We start from the raw sequence: 21570 nt of genomic DNA, 5'->3' as shown, positions 1-21570 counted from the left end.
ATGTCAGAGAGAAGAAGAGTTGTAATTAAACCAATGGCCTCCCATTGATCTTACAGTCTAATTTCACCTTCACACAGCTCTTATAACATTTGATTCTGATGCATTTATAATATTACTCAGATACAAGCTAAGGACACAGTCAGACAGTAGGGCAACTGTATACGTCCTGGCACCCGATAGCCAAAAGATTCTGCAAGTAAGCCTCAACCAAGACTGAGCTATACCTTAATGTGTCCTCTAGAGTTGTGCAGCCACTGGGGGCCACAAAAAGGCACAAAACTCAATTTTGTGTCTTTTTAAACCAGCTTTACAAATTCCTAGTTATGGATTTTATGTACAGGGCAAGAAGACTTTGTTTCAGGCAATGCAACATGGGGGGAAAAAAAGGAGGCAAGTCAGTTCTTCTGTCCTACCAGGCAACCACAGACTCTTCCAAAAGGAAAAGGGACCAATCTACAAACTACTATTTTAGGGGGTTTGACCCTCCAGTACAAGAAATTATGGGACTGGTGACCATGGATATATTTTTTTCTATTGCACTTATCTCAGAATGATAGACCCTTTATCTCATAGGCCATGACATGAATATCAAAGCCCCTTCCCACCCAAAAAAAATTATAAAAAAAGAATTGTGCACCTTTATGCACCTTCAAATACTGTACTCATGACCTGCCTGCACTGGTTACTTTGGATCATTTTTTAAGTACTGGTGATGTATTGGCAGTGACAGGAACCCAACACGTGACAGCTGAGGCTAGTGACTGGGCACAGTGATCACTTGAGCTACTTTACATCTGGGCCACCCAATGTGGACATGGAATGAAAAAAGGGAGCCGACAGCGCAACAGAGGAGCAGGGTTAGGGGACTATTGTATTTGTTTGGGTTTCTTTTATCCCAGCTCACCCCCTTGAGTTTTCCAGTTTTAATAATTGCTTGGTGGCTAATACTGTTACTAGTAGCACTAAAGGATCTGGGCTCAGCTATCAACAATGTTGCTGGCTTGTTTGGGAGACTTCACACAGAGTTTACGCTCGCTTATTCTGAACATAAAATTTGTTCAAAGTGAGCGTCGTAAAAAACAGATCCCTTTGACTTCAATGGGTGCCGGCATATGCGCGCTACCCATTGAAATCAATGGGAGGCTTTTTACCTATTGCTTTCAATGTGATATGCGTGTATCACATTGAAATCAATAGGTAAAAAAGCCTCCCATTGATTTCAATGGATAGCGCGCGTAAGCCGGCACCCATAGAAGTCAATGAGATCTGTTTTACGCCGCTCACTCTAAACGAGTTTATGTTCAGAATAACCGAGGCGTAAAGGCTCCCTTTCTCTGTTTTCTTCCACACTCCAAAAAATACACTCCATTTACTTTGCTTACTATGAAACTGGCCCTAGCGTGTGTGTATATATGTATATGTGTGTATATGTGTATATATCTGAGATATGGGAATTAGATTGTGAACTGAGATGGATGTGAATGACGACAATCCCTGTACAGCTCTGTGGAATATGTTGTCATGAATATTTTATGGAAAAAAAGCCTCATACAGATACCAATGTCACAGAAGCTAAAAAGCATAAAGGTAAAGAAAAATATAATCTTATAAAATATAATGTGGTCAATACATCTATGTAAATAAAAAGGACAACAGATGCCTCCAGAGCAAGAAGAATTGCATACCAACACAGATTTGTTTTGAGACTCTCCTACATAGAGGTCACACTTAAAGTCAAGCAAGTTAATTGAGGTCACACAAATGAAGCATATGGGAAGTAAAGAAGTAGCACTAACCGAGGGCTTAGCTGGCCAACCACAGCTGCTTTCTGAAGTCACTAAGCATGTGTGAGGTAGAAAAAAGATCAAGAAGGACCAAGGGCAGATCGACAGTGAAGGAGATAAATATAAGAATCAGAGAAGTGAGAGACAGATGAATAACATGTAATGCTACATACACATAAAGCTTCTCATATGTACGGTCGTGCAACAATTCTAAACTAAGCCTTGTTTTTGACCTTCTCTTTAGAGTATAGTAATAGTATCCCGGAAGGGATAGCTTTAATATCCCGAAAGCTCGCAATAAGTCATTATATAGCCATTAGCCATTAATATAGGTATCAACTACTGAGGACTTCTCTCAAAAAATTTTTTATTTCATATCCACTGGCTAACACGGTACAAAGATATTTTTCCTTATACAGTATAGTAATGTGTATACTGAGAGATTATATTTTACCATTGGAGATACATGAAGAACCCCTATATGACTGTATGAAATCAGAAGAGATTTCTATTGGTGCCTTATTGGAGTTGTAGCATGGTTGTAAGCAAGAGGCCTGAAGGGTCAATTTGGAGGTCACAGAAGTGACACAAAGCATGACCACAATACTAAAACTTTTTGTTACAGGCATTGGCTTGTCTTTTAAAAAAACAAACACTGGCTCTCATTTTGACTTGCAATTTTTTTTGGTCTAAAAATTCCCCAAAGTCAATGCATATAGAACAGGGTGTATTTTAATTCTGAAAAAATATCTGGGATGTGGAGTTGAAGTCGCTTTTGGGTGGAGTCAGAAAAAAGTTAAATAAAACAAACATATTATGTTAAATATATTGTATAAGTATCAATATTGTACAATTAATTAGATGTTTGTTACATATTTATTTTCATAAGAATCCAATAACTTATTTTTTTACGTGAATTAGAGGAGCTGTACCGCTTCTGTCTGACCGTTGCTGTCAGGCAGTGGAAAAGTAGAGTGCTTGGAATTGGAGTCAGTGGTTTGACCTACCGACTCCGCAGCCCTGCAGATAAGATAAACTCCATTACATAAAAATCCACCAGGTATCTAAGTCTGTTATGAGTAATACAAAACATATTTTTGGAGGTGTAAGAACTTACACATGGTCATCGGATTGATGACTGCCCTGGCAATCTTTTCATTAAACTATAGTCTAGAGAGATACCAGACTTACTTGATATATGATAACAAATGTTGTTGGCTTCGGAAACTTAGTAAGGTCCTGAATATCCTGGCACCCAAATGCATTCTTTTAGGTATTTTATTTGACATGTGAACACAAAGTCATCCAATAATGTTATGTCATATGACTAGGATCTGTAAGGGTCTATCTTCTGGGACCCCTGCCAATCATGAGAACAAAAGGATCGGGGTCCCATTAGCTTATTCCCTGCACAGTGACAACCCCATTCAAATGTCACTATGCAGAGAAAATGTGTGAAGTATCAGCGGTGCTCAACCAGTGCTGCTGCTTCTACATTCAGAAGATCAGTGGGGTCTTGACAGTTGGACCCCCTCCCATCAGTAATGTTATATGCCATCACAGTATTGTGGAAAAACGGATTAAACGCAAAGAGGACACCTGAGTGTGGTGAATAATATTAATTTTATTCCTGTTGCTTATTTTGCACATGTTCTATAGGTTTGTTTTTTATCCTTCTATCCATTCTTGAGATAAAGGTGGAAAAACTGACCAAATTTTATTCAATGATAAAGAAATAAAATGTTTTTCCCTCCAGAATTGTTTTAATATTCAAATCAATGGATGGAAAAACTTGTGTGACAGGTGAAAAAAATAAATAAAAACAACACAAAGGAAGACAAATAGGTGCCTAAGACTCCTTGAATTTGTTTCGGGTTTCTACATGGTTGGATCTCTAATGATTTGGATAACAAGTGGAGGGGTTAATGAATCGCTCTCCAACTATTTCTGTATGGAAAATGGCTGGCAGAAAAATCCTCAGTAAACTGAGAAGTCATGTGGCTATAATTATTAACAGGCGAGGAATATTTTTTTTTCTTCAGCTCCATGGTGAAGTGAGCCTCTGTCGTGGTCTGTTCCCAACAGTGTCCATCGCAAAACAACTGCCTCATTAAACCTCTGCAGCAAGATTAATATGCCGTAGCTACACTACATTTATAACTTGCTACTCTATAAAAAGCACATTTAATCATGAGAGCCAGACCTAAGATACAAAAGTACAACTATAAAAACTTCTGGCAGAAGAACGCTCACCTCTCCGCGAACTGTTCCAATACACTGCAGAAAACGTCTACTTTCTTTTCCCTTTTCCTTAAATATATACACACATCACATTTCTTTGCTTTAACATCTGACTGGAGGCAAAAAAATAAAATCCACCCATTACATACTGGAGACTTTTAAATCATAACTATGTAGGAAAGCTCAGAAACTGCAGACGCCAGTCCGTGTACAAAGTAAGGATGCATTCCTCCGAATAGCTCAAACCACAGCACAGCCGTTTTAAGAAATTTTATTGTCTAGTTTAAGCCGGTCTTCATCACATTTAGTCGACATGACACTGATTAAATTTGGATGTATAACCAAGGTGGTTGCCGGGGTGAGTTTTTTCTGAGGCCTATTAAGTTACGGATTACTTTCCAAGCTTAAGAACAACAAAAAAAAAAATACATTATTTTCTATGGCTGCAGGAGATACTGCAGTTTTTTCTTCCTCCTACTTACATGCGTAGTACAAATGTGTTGGTTTTTAGTTTAGTCTCTTGTTCATGGGTGGTATCTGGTAATGCAGCTCAGCCCTTCTCACATGGACAGAATAAGCTGCAATGTCAAACACATCTAACGTCTGGGCGTAGTGTTGTTTCTGGGGGCTGTTACTGCAGCTCTACTCCCATTGACTTCAATGCTGCTTTTGACAGTTGGGGAGCTTCAACCATAGGCTGCACTGGGCCCTATGGTTCTGGGGGGCCCTTTAGCCGCACCCCCAAATAAATGATCAATGTGGGGGATGGCCTTTCAGCCCCCAAAATTAAATATTTATGGCCTTTCCTAAGGACAACACATTTAAAGTAAGTGTTACCAGAGCCCAGCACATCAACACAGCCCTGCTGATAGACAGGTAAGAGACTGTGTTTTCCCAAATGTGTGCAATTGCAGTTTAGTCCCATCTTCAAGGGAATTGAGACACAACCAATGGACATGTGTGGAGCCATTTTTTCCCTATAACTATGCAACCACTTTCATGCAGGAAGACTCAATGATTTAATGATCTTATATTGTTAGGACTATGATAATACTATATAATTCTATGACAATAATAATGAAATCAAGCTGACTAATCCAAAATTCAACATAATGATCAGCTTCTTCTGTAGTATTGCCAAATTTTACTGCCTGGCCTGCATCCTCCTGGTTGGGCAACATTCAGCACATTTCAGGCTAGTTGTGCAGCAGATTTATTTCTATAGTGTGTGATCTAAGACTAAGCCCATTTATATCACATTTTCCATATAGATGTTGCTTCAAAACTTAAAATACAAGGCAAACAGCTGTATAAGTCAGCTATTTTCATTGTGCGAATCGGTACTCTGTAACAGAATGAGGGCAGTGTCACTCCTCTATAGAGGTAAGTAACAACATCCTCGCTGCTCCAAGGAGCTCAGTTGTGTTGCTGATTTATCTTGCATGTTGACAAAAATGGCAATATCTGAGCAATGGAGGCACCAAGTGACAAAGAGGAAAACACCGTTTTATTCAGGTGACAGTAACTTATCTGTCTGTGGGACTGGATTGATATATTGGGTTCTGTGACAGGTGCTCTTAAAGTATAACATCCAGTCACAATTTTTTACTGTCACTGATATTTCTGTAAATCAAACCATGTAATAAGATCTCTAAACAGTCACCTGCAAGCCAATATCCCATCCAAAAATATTTTTCTATAATAACATTACTGTGTGAAATTATTTTCCATATGGTAAGTGATTGGTACTGAAATATCACATAGAATACCATAACATCCATGTCATCACCATTAGAAAATCAGAAAGTCCCAGTGGGATGACCAACCTATTTATTGTGGTTTTCTTACAATATTGTAGGAGCTTTTAAGATTAAAAAAAAAATACTTAGAAAGGCCTATTCCTCTGACAAGAGCCTGGGCAGGCTGTAACATAAGGGAGACATTGCTGTTGTATTGTCCTTGTCTTAGGCCCCGTTCACACAGGGCAAGAGGGGGAGGATTATGGCACTGAATCCACGTCATAATCCACCTTCTCACAATAGAGGACTATGTAGATGTATGTATGTACCTTTTTCCGTGAGCAGCATGTTTCTGCTCACGGAAAAAAGAAACGAGCTGTCCTTTCTTGAGGTGGACTCCGCAGCTGATTCAGCCCTGGCGTCCGCCTCGCTGCAGCACCCTCCGGAGTAGGCCCATTCATTTCAGCCTACTCCGGAGGGGGAAGCCGCAACAGTCATGGCAGGCGCATTTTGGCCTGAGAGTGATGTGGCTTCCTGATTCACTCTCGGGGCCAAATTCCAAGCGAATCAAAGAGAACCAAGAAGTAAAGACCAGTGTGGGACCAGGTAATGCCAGTGGTAGGGGATCAGTGAGGTGGGTATATTTTTGTTTGTTACCATCCTCACAAGAAATCCACAGCTCTCATATAAACACATTACAGTGAGAAACATTATATCTTTGTAGGTGACTTAAGAAAGCCAACTCTGAAGTTCCATGCAAAAAAGACAGCTGGTGCACAGGAGGCGGGCCCTCTGTCCCTGGAGTACTGCTAAGATGAATGATGTCATAGCACTGAGGGCTCAACTCTCACCGCACGAGGTGCACAGGCAGGAGATAGCACTGGGGATCACCGCAGCGCACGGGGTGCAGAGGCAGGAGATACTTTTAACTCCAGGAGCTGAAGGTCCGCCTCCAGTGCACAAATTGCTTCAAAGTTGGTTTTTCTCCAAATCTACAAAAGTGACATATATAACAGAGATATGTTGTTTATGACCGCTAAGTGCTCTGTAACATGCTGCTGACAGTTGACTATGCTTGGGGGAATTAGTAGATTCCCTTTAACCGGACTGATGTTTTTATCTGACTTGTGGTAGATGAGTCACAAGATGTATAACTAATGCAGTTCCAAATCTTTCTCATGAAAATCTGGAGGTTAGGGAATGCAGTGTAACATCATAAGTGACATAGATCACTGAACACTCTGTTGCCCTTACTTTCTGACAGACAGACAGAGTCTCTTGAAAAAGATCTGGAATTTGTCTGAAACATGTCTACCACACATTTGTCGGAATAAAAACATCAGTCTATTTAGGTATTAATCTTTTTTGAGTACTGTTGATTTCTCGTTTCGCATCTAGTATATGTTTACTTACTAGTCTTTTACTTTGAGTATCATTACTATATTGCTACATCAAAGAGGTCCAATTTATCAAATAAATGCTATAATTTGTATGAAGAAAAGTTATAGAATTATCCAATATAATTTCTGTCATTTATTGTTTATTTCCAGTGGATAAAAATCAGTCCATGGTCATGTGATGTACAGACAGACAGGTGCACGGTTTGTTACAAGACAGATGTGTGATAAGTGTGTCGTGACTGTAATGAGAGGTGACTGTGTGTACATCACATGACCATGGACAGTACATCACATGACCATGGACAGTACATCACATGACCATGGACAGTACATCACATGACCATGGACAGTACATCACATGACCATGGACAGTACATCACATGACCATGGACTGATTTGTATTCACTGGAAGTAAACAAAGTATGACAGCAAGCAGAGATGTAGAAAACCGTGATACAGAAAGTATATTGGAACTCTGTCTAACTTTATTATACAAACCATAACAATTTAAAGCATTAGCACTTGGAGTACTACATCTGACTACACTCTCAGCTTGTGTTGCCACATTTTAAAAGTTATCCAAATGAAATCAACTGATTAAAAAGATTAGAACAAGCATCTAGACACATGCAAAATTATTGTTTACACAAATATGGATTTGTGATTATATTCTTGAATGTTCCTTTTCTACACATTTAAAAACAAAGGGAATTCATCAAGGCCAAACCATCCTTAAAAAGTTGCAAATTTTATATCCTTATTGCTCAAACAATTGTAATTTATTACCTAGTTAATGTAAATTTGACTTTTCGGTACACATTGGGCCCAGAGATGTCTATTAATGATTTAGGTGTAAGGGCTTGTTCAAGTGGACCTTAGCCTAAGGGATGTTTATTAATGATGGTGTACTATGTAAGCCTTTATGTCTCTCTGTGCAGAGGGCACCTGCCGGCCACTGTGAAAAAAAATTCCAGGTCACTGCCCTCAAAAACTTATGACAACCCACATACATGGTATTTAAATGTATACATAATATATAACGTAACAGGCAGATTTATCATGCTGTAACTGTTCTATATGAGTGATATATGAACCAGCGACACGTAGCTGCTTTTGCTGTTTATTACCGTCTGGGCTGCTTTTATTATTAGTGCATATCCCATTAATGCATTCTTAAAAGCAGCGGAGTGGTAAAGTTTAATACAAATGTCCACTACTCCTAAATTTGTATTTTGGCAAAAGGAATGGTTTTTAATCTACATCTAACCGGCATGTCAATAAAATATCGTTCTTAAGCATGACACAAATGTTAAATGGCCTACAAACATGTCTTTGGTCATGAAGACACAGTGCAAAACCTTGTAATTGTCCTCAGTTTTTTAAACCAAGAAAAATCTGAAGACTCCTCATGCGGTTTTTGATTTCCCAAAATGAACGTTGAAAAAATAAAATCCAAAGGCCGTTGCTCAGACTAGTTTGCTATAAATGTTAGCTAACTGCTTCACTACATAAAATTTAATGTACTATCACACAGCTAGAACATGTGAACATCAGTGTTTTTGATCCCAAGAGCACGCCAAACCTTACTTATTGTTACAATTTTCTATGCTTCATATAATAAACAGTGACGAGACAAATGCTAGACTCTGATACTGCCGCGAATGCTTTCAAAGCTCTGTATATAGTAAATATGTGCAACTATAGGTACACAGAACAAAAACTAGAAATGAAGGCTGAATTTACACTAAGTATGCATTGTCCATTTGAAGCATGCACTGGACAGAGAGCTTTTGGCCTACATCAGGCTACCCATATATTATTTATTACAGTAGCACTAAAGTGGATGGGATTTCTAAATCCAATCCACACACCTAGAAACAAACTGGATCATGTCAACTATTGTTGCAAATTCTGTGACAGTTTTCCTCTAGTCGTTGGGCTTAAAACTGCAGCCAGTTTTTGCTGTAGGTGGGACCACTGCGGGATATCCTGCTGCAGATTCCTCACATCAGACCACCATGTTGGGCTTAGCCTAAGGCAAGATCACACATTGCTGAAACGCATTGTATTGGACTGTTGCTGAAATGCAGTATTACAGTACCAGCAATGCGAATCAGAGTTCAGGTAATCTCATCCACATGACGTAGAAAAGACTATTTGGTGCGTTCTTTTCAAACTGCAGTAGGTTGATGTTGCCAGAATTTTCTCCCATAGACTACCATAGAGGCTACAAAGGTCACAAAGTTGATATACAGCTCACCACAACCATATCCAAATCCTGCGAGACCAAATTCTGGTGCAACGTATTGCTTTGGACTCAGAAGCTCAAATCAATAGAGACCCAAATGTTGAATAATCCAGCACCGCTCCAAAATAAAAATTATTATTATTTGGTAAAAGCTGTGGTACAAAAAGTTTACACGTTTCGATGCAGAATCTACGACTAAGGAGTGTAATGGATTTCTAACTAAGGAATAAAAGGTCATTATTATTTTGGAGCAGTGCTCGATTTTACAGTCCCTACATTGTGGATGACATTTTTACAAATTTCTTGCATGTGCTGCAGAAAGAAATCTTTCGAAACAGGCCTATAACATGGACAATAAATCTGAAGCATATCAACTTAATGCTGAAAAGTTTCATTGCAAATTTCACACTTCACAATGCAAACACGGAAATCTGTAGAAAATCTGCAACATCTCCCAATTAAGATCTACAACAACTACAAATGTACCACTTGGTGTGTTTTTTTCGTTGCAGGTTTTCTGCAGTGCAAGCTTGGCAGTGCTTCAGTCCTCTGTGTCTTTATCCTATTGGGGGAAGTAAAAAAAAAAAATGCAGCAGGATAATACAGCAAAAAACTCAAGTTTACTTAAAGAGGACCTTTCACCATATCTGGGCACAGGCAGTTCTATATACTGCCAGAAAGCTGACAGTGCGCTGAATTCAGCGCACTGTCGGCTTTCCCGATCCGTGCCCGGTGTAAAGCGCTATCGGTCCCGGTACCGTAGCGCTTTACAGTCAGAAGGGCGTTTCTGACCATTAGCCAGAGACGTCCTTCTGCCTTGCGGCGCCTATCGCGCTGTGCTGTGGAGCGGGGAGGAACTCCCCCCTCCCTCTCCTGATAATGCTCGTCTACGGACAAGCTGTGTGAGCAGAGGGAGGGGGCGTTCCTCCCCGCTCCACAGCACAGCGCGATTGGCGCCGCAAGGCAGAAGGACGTCTCTGGCTAATGGTCAGAAACGCCCTTCTGACCATAGAAGAGCTACAGTCCGGGCCGTAAGCTCTTCACACCGGGCACAGATCGGGAAAGCCGACAGTGCGCTGAATTCAGCGCACTGTCAGCTTTCTGGCAGTATATAGAACTGCCTGTGCCCAGATATGGTGAAAGGTCCTCTTTAAGGAGGACCTTTCATGGTCCGGGGCACAGGCAGTTCTATATACTGCTGATAAGTTGACAGTAATACAGATAATACTTGTCTATAGACAAGCACTGTGAGCAGAGGGAGGGAGGCGTTCCTCCCAGGTCTCACAGTACAACGCGATAGGCCCTGCTGTGGAGAAGGACGTTCCTGACAGACTGTCAGGAACGCCCTTCTGACTGTAAAGAGCTACGGTACCAGGACTGAAAGCTCTTTACCCGGGGCACAGTGTGCTGAATTCAGCGCACAATCGGCTTTCCAGCAGTATATAGAACTGCCTGTGCCCCAAAGCATGAAAAGTCCTCTTTAACTCAAAACTTTATGGAAAATATGCAAAACATAATTTCATGTGCTTTGCCCAGTGTGGCCTTAGCTTTAAAAAGCCTTTTTTTTAACCTATTATGACAATGCTTGATCTTGGGTAGCTGCATACACTTTATACCTGCAGCTAAGGCCTAGTTCACATCTGCCTTTGGGTCTCCGTTCAGGGAGTCCACTTGGGAACCCAAAACAGAAACCTAATCCGCTTTAAAAAAAATGCTTTGCTTTCCGCATTTTTCAAGCGGAGAGGGGAACGGAAATCCTGTACGTACTGCCAACGCTGGTCTGAACCCAGCCTGAAAGTGCCTTGCTAGGAATGCTAATTGTCAGTCACCTCCCCAGAATAGAGGAGGAACCCAGATATTTATTCCAAGAATATAATGCAAAAATATAAGAACTTCAAAAAGTTTAAAGATCTACTGTAAAGTGGCATGGAATTGAAATCGAGCCATTTTTATTTTTTTTCTTAAACCCCAAATAACATGTGGCTTTCTAGATGCTGAGGTATATGACCAGTAATGTGGGACAGTAAACACTACTGCATTAGTGTTAGCACCATCCATAAAGCTTTCTGCATGTAACTTGTCAGAGAGAGACAAGAGAAAAATGAAAGGCATTAATGGGTCAAACAAGCATCAAAACCCAAGGGATAATATATAAACAACATTATAACACTCACAGTGCATGCTGCATTAATCATTTCCCTTCAAGTGTATCTATATATATCAGGAGTATGTAGCAAACAAACATGGTCATTGTGTAGTGACAAATTATGAGCAGGGGGTCTTGTTATAGTACTCAACAAAAGCAGAAGAGAGCTGCTTAAAATATCAAGTCAGTTTATCCTCCATACTGAAACATGGCCTCCAGGTGCGCAGGATTAGGCTTCCAAAGCTTTTTATTGCAATAGGGAATACTACATATCTTAAAAACGTCCATCAGTGACAAATGTCCTAATATGTAAAGCAAAAATTGACAAAATCAATATTATAACAAAGGGTCTGAAAACAAAGCTGGCTAAACATCTAAAGTTAATGTATATAGAGAGAACTTTCTCTTCGGAACTGCTGTGTAGTCGTAGTCAGGAAGTTACCAACTCTGACTCCAAAATAGAATGTTGAATTACTTTTAATTATATTATACAATTATTAATATTGTATAATTAATTAGATCACTAGCTTTTTAATGGATTAGAGGAGCTTTATTGCTTCTGACTGACCATTTACAAAGGAGTGGGTGGTTTGGCCTATTAACTCCACAGGCCTGCAAAAACACTACAAGAAAGCATCAGCAACTCCTAAGTACAGGCCATATTATGACGCATTAGATACTCCTGAAGAAGTTCTCTTCTTCTCTCTAGTTTCCAAGATGAATATGGTATGATACAGGAAGGCAGATATAAGGATACATATAACCTATAAATGTATACAGATCACCTCACACGACATCTGAAGTTTGTGTCTAGTGCAATGCTAGTGTGATGGGTCAAATCTCAGCTCCCTTTAAATATTTAGTAGAGCTGAGATTCTTTAATATTAAATAACCAACTATATACGGAAGTCTAAATAGGTGGCAAGTTTGACCTAGGGCTTCAAGGAGATAATGAACTAAAGCTACTGTGGGAAGTCATGACTTTATGGACATATCAGTACAATGTTCACACTGTAGAGACTGTCAGCCACACTACTGGGAACATACAGGTATTTTATTACTATATCAGAGGGTCACAGGTGGGTAGGTCACTCATATACAGTCTATGTGACATACAGAAGCAGCTAAGTGAGTACGCTTACTTGCATCAGTACAATGAACACAACCACAAACTGTGTGCTTAGCCATTTTCTACACTAAGGGACATTGGACCCTCATACTTGACAATCATGGAGGAGCAGCAGTTAAACTTCACAAATAAAATGTTTATGGAAGATTCTATGAACACAATCTAAATATACATACTATAGCTCACAGTGAGCATTTAGCTGACGGCCAAGGTTTAGCCATGTAACTTTGGGTTTATGTCCTGCAATAACAAAGGATCGGGCATGCAAAACCCATCATGTTTGATCCTTCTTTTGCTTCTATCTGCTTCAAGGGAAGGTCCACACATCCCTAGGCAGCATTATATAGTTAGTTGACTATTTGTAATGTGTACACACAAAGTGTATCATGGACAGTTCTATATTGCTAGATTATGCTTAAGTTTCTTGCCATACATAGATGTATAGGACCTTCCAAAAGGTGTAGCTACGTGTAGGTTCCTCTTTTCTACCAGTGAGGTCTTATTTGCATATTCCTTACCCAGAATGACAATTCCAGTATTAAACACTATACTGCTGTCTAAGGCTAGGTTCACATTTGTGCTTAAGTCCCACAAAGTGCGGAGTATTGCACAGAGAACATTCCTGCTCCAGTTTTATAATGATGGGCTTCCGATGGACACCAGTGTAGCCAATGAGTCCACCATGTTCTGTGTGTAATCACTAATTTAGTGGTCTCCAAAGGACCAGAACAACAGAGAGGCAGCACTAGTGTGAATCTGGTCTAATAGTCTGTGTCTATCAGATTCAAGCCCATGGAATTGTGAAAAGTATGCCAACCTCATTTTGTTTCTACATTTCTCTTCATTTCCCCTCAGTGATGCCATCCTGAGAACACACTGCAATATACACAGAGGGGCATATATACAAAGGACAGTATAGCTAACATAAAGGATGCATATTTTACACACTGTGTAACAGAGATGGAAGAAGGTCAGACAATGAGTGTCTACAAAGGGTAGAGATTTCATGTGTATTGTACTTTAAGACAATTGTGTCTCAGATGTTCTATTACTGTTGGTAACGCACCTATATAAAAGAAATGCAAACATTGCTATACAAGTAATCTAAAATTAATTAATGAATAAATAAATAAAAATTATATTAACTTTATTTGGGCTTGACTCAATGCAACTTATACATGCATACTACAATGAAGGATTATTATACAGGACACCGTCAAGGAGTTCCAGGACCAAATTATCATCTCCCACTTAATAGATGTCACATAACTCACATTCACATAAACTCTCAGAGAGGACACCTTGGTATGAAACTGAAGGTGTACAGAGTTATAATACGACCCCCTATTGTCTCTATACAACTTGTATTTTGTGTGGAGCCATAAAACAACAGTGAGCAAGAGCTTTAACGGGAGTCTATGCATAGATTTGATCCTTCAAAAAAAATTCCTGAAACCACTGGATGGGTCAGGGTTAATGTGGGTGGGACATACTTTTGGGGCTAGTCATGCTACTTGCATGAGCATTGGAAAACAACTTTTAATCTCCAGTGCCACCTGTGCAATGTCTCAGGCTTTTTGCACTGACAGTCTCATAACCCTCTGCTCTAACATCTGACAAGGAGACTCCTAGAGCTGCTGCTCAGACCAGAGGGGTTAAGTAGTTATAAAGGCACAGAACCTGGGGCACTGCACTGGAAGGGACAGCCACAGTGAAGCAGTGCACATGAATGGAACTGATTGTTAGGCGCAGAAATGTCTGCAACAAATTTGTTACATGACTAAATACCTTTAAGGTGCTGCTTATGTTTTAAATCATCGGACACTGGACAGTGAGGAGTCCTTGTGATCAGAAAAGTGACATTGAAGTCTTTTATGAGCCCTCCATAATGGCGTATGAACAGGATCTGATCAGTGGGGGGAAGCTGTAGAAATGGACATAGCCAGAGGCAATGCTGACCCTGTGCCAGTAATAGGTCCAAAACTGCAGTACCCTGGTGCACCGCCGTACAGTGCAATGGGATGCAGTTCTGTGCCTGTTACTTGAACAGGAGCAGAACTGCTTCTGGCTTCATCCAACTCTATAGTTTCGGACACCCAGAGGTAACCATGAGGTGCCAATGCTGAACCTTTACAAACCAAATACATATTAAAAACATAACAAAAAAATAACTGAACAGGATCAGAAAGCAGAGAGCAGTGAAACCCAGGCGGCATTACAATGGTAACAATGGGGGAATTGCCAGAGGAACTGGGAAGTCTCATCATTTTTATTATGCCATGGTGATAATTTTTTAAGAACAAAAAAAAAATCACCAGCACACAAACATCTATAAAAAAAAAAAACCTCCTATGAAAAAATGTCTAATCCATTGCAGATAACCTGTCTGTAACCTCAGTATCTTAAAGGATAAATTCATACCATGTTTTTCTTTTTTTAAGAGCCAACTATACCTCATCTGTACTGCTCAGCATGGTGTGAACTTGGCCTAAGGTAAAGACAGTTTCACAGAAACTAGGAATCAATGAATTGCAAGCACAAATGTAATTCTGCAACAGTTTCAAATAGGTAAAGTGTGATAATCGGGCTTATGACATATCGTATTATATTAAGGCCAGTTATCTAAAAAGCTTAGTGGGAAAATTAGAAATTCTTCTTTATGTTTTATCACCAGAAAATTCCATTATTGTCTGGGATTTGAAAAAAAAAAAAATTAAAATCCAGAAGTCAATAAAATAAAAATGAGCCAGTCTGTGACTCCAGCACCACCGCTCTGGTTGTCCCCCTCAGTCTTCGACTTCCTGAAGTGGTGACACGCTGTACATGACCTATGAATGGTTACAGTCACATTTATCTACTGCAGGAGTGATGGCGCTAGAGTGGCTGGAGGGCCATCCTATCACTCAGCTTCTCACTGAATACTTACAGTAGACCAAGTTTGTCCACCATAAAACCCATCAAAGGAGATCACCAGAGGCCACTTGTGTATCAAACAGCCACTTCTTTCATGGAGCTTTGCAATAGGATTATTTAGCAAATGTCATCTATACAATGCAGACATTTTTCAAGTGCAAACTGAAAAGTGATGCGTTTTTTAAAATTTGTATTTAATTTATATTTAAATTATTTAGCAGATTTTAGTTGTAGATTTTACTTATTTCCATTACATAGGTAAAACTCATGGCAGAATCTGTATGTTATATTTGTGGAATTTGCTGCAGATTTGCGACTACCGTAATCTGCAAAAAAGTTTGCCCGTAATGGTTAATGAATAAGCAAATACATCGCAGTTCCATTTAGTTATACTGAAAAGTGAAAATGAAAGCATCAAGATCACCAGAAGACAATGGACATTCCCTTACAGCTAAGAGTCGGTGAGGGGTGCTAGTGGGTGTACTCTTACCAAAGGCATCTTCTGACATATCTTAATGACATGTCAGAAGATGATGAAATATTGAAAGCTCAAAACTGAGTTCTAACCTGGCTTAGCTTGATACAGATAACACATTTCTTTGTCTACTACCACAGTGCTTCAGATACATTTTGATCAATTTCCACACTTGCATTACCTACATCTACATAGAAAGATAAAACATAACATTTACCTGGAAGAAACAATACACACGTTTGTCAATGAACTGCACAACATTTCTCTTCAAGTCATAACAAAGGACTGCAGAACTGTATGTGCTCATGGGCAGCTCGACTATGGCAGGCTTACGAATTCTGCACATTGACTCATTTTACAAACTAGGCATATTCCCATAACACTATTCTTCTTGACCACTTGCTTTCCAAACATCTGCAATTCTTCAAGGAAATCAGATTTCTGAAGATCATACAGAATCTATTCAGCCATAGCATTTAGCCTAGTAAGCAGTCATTATTATACAGTACCTCTAAGTTTTTCCATTGTCCATAAACCTTTTTAAGGCCAGAATTTTTGTACACTGACAGATCACATAAGAAAATCTAGCAGCAGTATATCGGAATACATTGATTCTCATGGTTATGTCACTGTCACCTGATTTATGTGCAATTTTTGCACAACGAAATACTAAATATAAAACTTATCAAGAAAGTCTGGAACCTAATCTGTATAGCCTTGAGGATAGGAGTGAGAGGGGACATGATCAAAGCTTTAAATATGTTAAGGGTTAACAGATTCCAGAAGTCAAAGTGTTTAATAAAAAACAAACAAAATTCTAAAATTCAATGAGAATGAATGTCAGAAAATATTATTTTACTGAGTAGTAGATGCCTGGGAGCAAATGTCTAAAAGATGCCTGGTATAAAGACATATCCTTAAGACAAAAAGGGAATAAGGGCAGACTAGATGGGCCAGGTGGTCTTCTTCTGTGGCCAGTCTTCGGTTTCTAGAAAGAGGAATGCAAAGGGTAGAAACAATATATCAACAGTTATAATGAGGCTGCTGCAGACATGGAATGTGTTCCCAGCTATGGGGGAAATTCTGCAGAAATGAAGGGTCATTCTTACAGCGATTTCAACTGGAAATGTAAAGTGAGAAGTTACCAGTATAAATACCATTTCAAAACAGACTTTTACTAGTAATATGTTTGTCCATGTGCAGGTCAATTGAGTTTCAGTGCAGTTTACAGCATTCAAATGCTTCAGCAGAGCATCCGATCCCAAGTGACATTAACAGCAATTGTTGACTTTCTATTACCCTGCAATATTAATGTAAAATATATTTGAATCAATATGAAATGTATATTCTAGAACAGGGAAGGTGGAAAGCCTGTTACCTTCTGTAGCTACATCAACTCCCAAGGCAAGAGAAGAAGAAGGGGGAAAAAAAAAAAAAAACACCACATGGCCATATTTCTGATTTAATTGAAATAGGATTAGAAAGTTGCATTTCTCCCAATGGACCGCTGGTGACCTTTGACAGCCCAACATGAGCCAATAGGAAAATTCAAATACGTTGTAAGGTAACAACAAGCATTTTGCCAGGTATTCATCTTCACTGCCAAGCCATGAGCTTTCAAATCAAAAGCTGTTTCGGCTTAATAATTCAGATTTTTTTTATACAGTACAAAAAAAAAAAAAAGTTCCAACCCTCACTGTAGCAACCACGTCAGACATCAAATCTGTATGGAAACAATTAATGAGACACAGACGTCTAGAAACGCTTTCTGGAACACTTCTTTTAGAGTCAAAGTGGAAAAATCTAAATACTTCTAAAAGGTAGATGGGGGAGGGACAAGAAAGAAACCAGGAAAAAATGGAAAGAGGGACGTCGATGGTGAATTAGAACTAGAGATGTAGCTACGAAAGATAAAGAACTAACTGAGAAGGATACTGTAGCAGGGCCTCGATGAACTTACAATGTAGGATATTTAGCATACAGCTTATTACGCATGTTCCATTGCATCCGACTGCCATAAAATATTTATGTTAAGGAAGACATTTTCTTTATGAGAGTTCTAGCTTTTGCACAGAAGGACTTCTGATAGATCAGTACTTGCAACATATTCTGACCACAAGACCATCATTAAACTCTAACTCTACTGGGAGCTATGTCAGGACAGACCAAAGCTCAACTAATGGAAGACCACACCCAGTACAAGAATCCGCTTAATCGGAAGAAAAAAATAACTCTGGCAAGCTAGATGGCAAAGGAGCAATGCAATCTTGAAAACACAGATTTTACTGAATTTACGTGGACACAAGTCTAGTTTGCTAAGTGTAGAATTGTAGAAGTTTAGTTCTGCTAAGGAGATGCAATACTCATAGCACTGACTGGATGGGACTGCTTTTCTATATAATAAGCAACACAAACATAAATTCAGGGTACAAAATAAGAATTAACTGGTGTTTGGAAAGGTTTAATACTATTGATATTAAAGCCAAGGTCAAAACTAAGAGTCAAATAAAGAACTTCCAACTTTCCATCCACAAGTAACTGGTCCCAACTATTACAAATATAAAGCGTATTCATACATAGGATTCTGGGTGCAAACAAGTCCTACTCAATACATCTACAACGCTGCTTTGTGCAGGATTTTTATTCAACATCCATCGACCTTTCTTTGTATCGAGAACGTCTTCTAAACATGACATGTAACGTGAGATTATCAGTTTGTTTGTTTCTGTTCTGGCTGCTATAAATGTATCAGACCTGTAGACGAAAACACCAACAGGATGAAATTAACAATGAAATGCAACAGGAATGATAAAATCACAATGGCTGGATGGGGATAAAGGATTAGATTTTATCAGATTTTTCTACATTTTTAGGTCTTGATATATTTTTGTCAGAACTGAATACCAAAAATAAGTTCATGTTGCATTTGTGGACATAATGGCAATGACAGTAAAAGCTACGGGTGCTGAGAGTGAGAGCAATATGTAGGTCAAATGTAATAAATCTCAACCTCTATTTTGGTACAACTGGGATAATGAAGATCCTGTGATAAGCAGCTTTGACAAGCAATAGTCTGGAACAATATCAAACTTAATCACTTTTGCATAAAAAAAAAAAAGAGAAAAAAAAAAAGAAACAGCAAAAAGTGATTATTTTCTTTCAGCTCTTTCATATTGTTGCTTTTGTTTTCACATCCCACTTCAATGAAAATATTATTCAGAATACATCTATTTCCTATAGACAGTAATTCTACAAAAACTCAAAATGATAAAGATTATTTGCAAAAAATACGTCGTCCAAGCCAATCTCAGGGAGAAGGAAGATAAGGGGAAGGACTTTGCCGTATACTTCCTTATTTTTTTTTTTCACCATCACTGCCACATGGACTGATAGGTTCACTTTAAAAGGATCCTCAGAGCATGTAAGTAGTTGATGGCATCGATTACTTGTCACAGAACTGACATACAGGCCCAGGAACACACACACTGCAACGATCAACTGAACCATGCTGTACATGTATATGTATGTAGGAGTGTGTGATATATATATATATATATATATATATATATATATATACACACACACACTGCAACGATCAACTGAACCATACATGTATGTGCAAGTGTGTGATGCAATATATATATATATATATATATATATATATATTGCAACGATCAACTAAACCATACTGTACATATATATCATATATATATATATATATATATATATATATATATATATATATATATATACACACACACGTTTAAGAATTCTTGTTATTAAAGATATTGGCATCTTAGGTTATGTACTTTGCTATTGTACCCTTTTAAGAACCAACTTAACCAATTTAACACATACAACTAGTAGAAAAGTTTCCGTTTTCAAGCACTTTTCCTAAAAAAAACTAGATGATAATAAGGAAGCTAATGCCTATAAAAGAAAAAGATAATTTCAGTAATCTCCTAACAGAATCTGATAAAATTGTGAGCATTGTCTTTGGAGATACGGACCTGATAAATCTCCACTATATACTTTATTCTCCACATTCAAGGTAATCGAAACGTACCTTGGTGAAAGCTAAATGTTAGAACATCTCCCTAAAATGTTCTATCCCCTGACTGAACCTATGACTAATGCACTCAATGATGATTATTGAAAGGGAGGGGGTCCATGAAGAGTTGCCAATACAACACCTTCACACAGAACCGCTTCAGAGGTCACACAAAGTCACAATTAATATTTCCATACTAATCCTTCATGCCATCGTAGGCGTCTTACGCATGTCCACAACTCCCTCCATATATTCATACAGCCTTCATACACAAATACAAGTATAGATTTTAAAAATTCTCTGCTGCGTAAAAAGTTTATGTTTTATATAGGCTTTGTAAAATAAAACAATTATAAAAAGCCATCGAGCCCTAGAACCGTACTGTCTAAGCCAACTCAGAACCAAGCACTAGTTATGTTTCACAGTCTGAAAGTATCCTGGAAAAACGGTGAGACGATATCGCAACGTCCAAGAACATCTACAGATGTAACTTACTTCCCAAAGAATGAAAATAAATGAAAATGTGGCAAATAAAGTAATTTAAAATAATACAACAAAAGTTTAATAGGGCGCTCTACAGTACTGTGACTGGGTTGCGATTCTGTAAGTCTGAGACTTGTAGCTAATCCTTCACAGGATCATACAGAGCAGCGAGGGTTAAGCAGTGCTGGAATCCTATACTGGAGAGCAGACTCCAACATTCCAGTGGGCCCAGCACAGTATTCAGAGCAACCACAACAAGCCAGCCTTTGTCCTCCTCCTCCCCCGGCAGACTCTCTGCTCATACACACAGCCATGACACTTATACCAGGTAATGTTACCAATGGACGCAGACATTACAGGGCTCACGCCAGTCCTAACATGGGGCACAAGAAAGGCTTTCCAGTCCTGACAAATATGTGTATTCTCAGCTACTGAAGATGGTCAGCAATGTACTGTCCTATAAACTGTATAGACATATGTTGACATTTTTTAAGACCTTTTGGACAAGACCCTCATGTCCCCTATTGTCACCAGGACCCTCAGGGTTATGTACTAGGAGGCTTTATTATGACTGGAGTATAGTGTACATCCTGGGGACATGACACATTAGACAACACAACACCCCAAGCAAGTGATGCTCTGAGGAGAAATCTACACAGACCCGACTACAGAGTCTGTACAATGTTATGTACAATGTAACAGACCAATGACCGCAGCAGCAGCGCCTCTCTCCTCGTGCTGCCCCCTCTATAGCGCCTCTCTCCTCGTGCTGCCCCCTCTACAGCGCCGCCGCTCTCTCCCTCGTGCTGCCCCTCTCCATAGCGCCACCACTCTCCCCCTCGCGCCGCTCTTTCCTTCGTGCTGCCCCCTCTCTATAGCGCCTCTCTCCCTCGGGCTGCCCCCTCTACAGCGCCGCCGCTCTCTCCCTCGTGCTGCCCCTCTCCATAGCGCCACCACTCTC

At 39.3% G+C, this 21570-nt stretch overlaps 1 protein-coding gene across 4 annotated transcripts in view; it reads right to left on the bottom strand.

The window, feature by feature from the left end:
* ZNF521 (zinc finger protein 521) overlaps positions 1-21570 on the bottom strand; it is a 274278-nt gene that overhangs the window by 250861 nt on the left and 1847 nt on the right. The window lies entirely within an intron of this gene.

The sequence above is a fragment of the Leptodactylus fuscus genome, chromosome 4 (assembly GCF_031893055.1).
Source record: "Leptodactylus fuscus isolate aLepFus1 chromosome 4, aLepFus1.hap2, whole genome shotgun sequence".
NCBI classification, from domain to species: Eukaryota; Metazoa; Chordata; class Amphibia; order Anura; family Leptodactylidae; genus Leptodactylus; species Leptodactylus fuscus.
The sequence above is the reverse complement of the archived record's forward strand: the minus strand, read 5'-3'. Positions and strand labels throughout refer to the sequence as shown.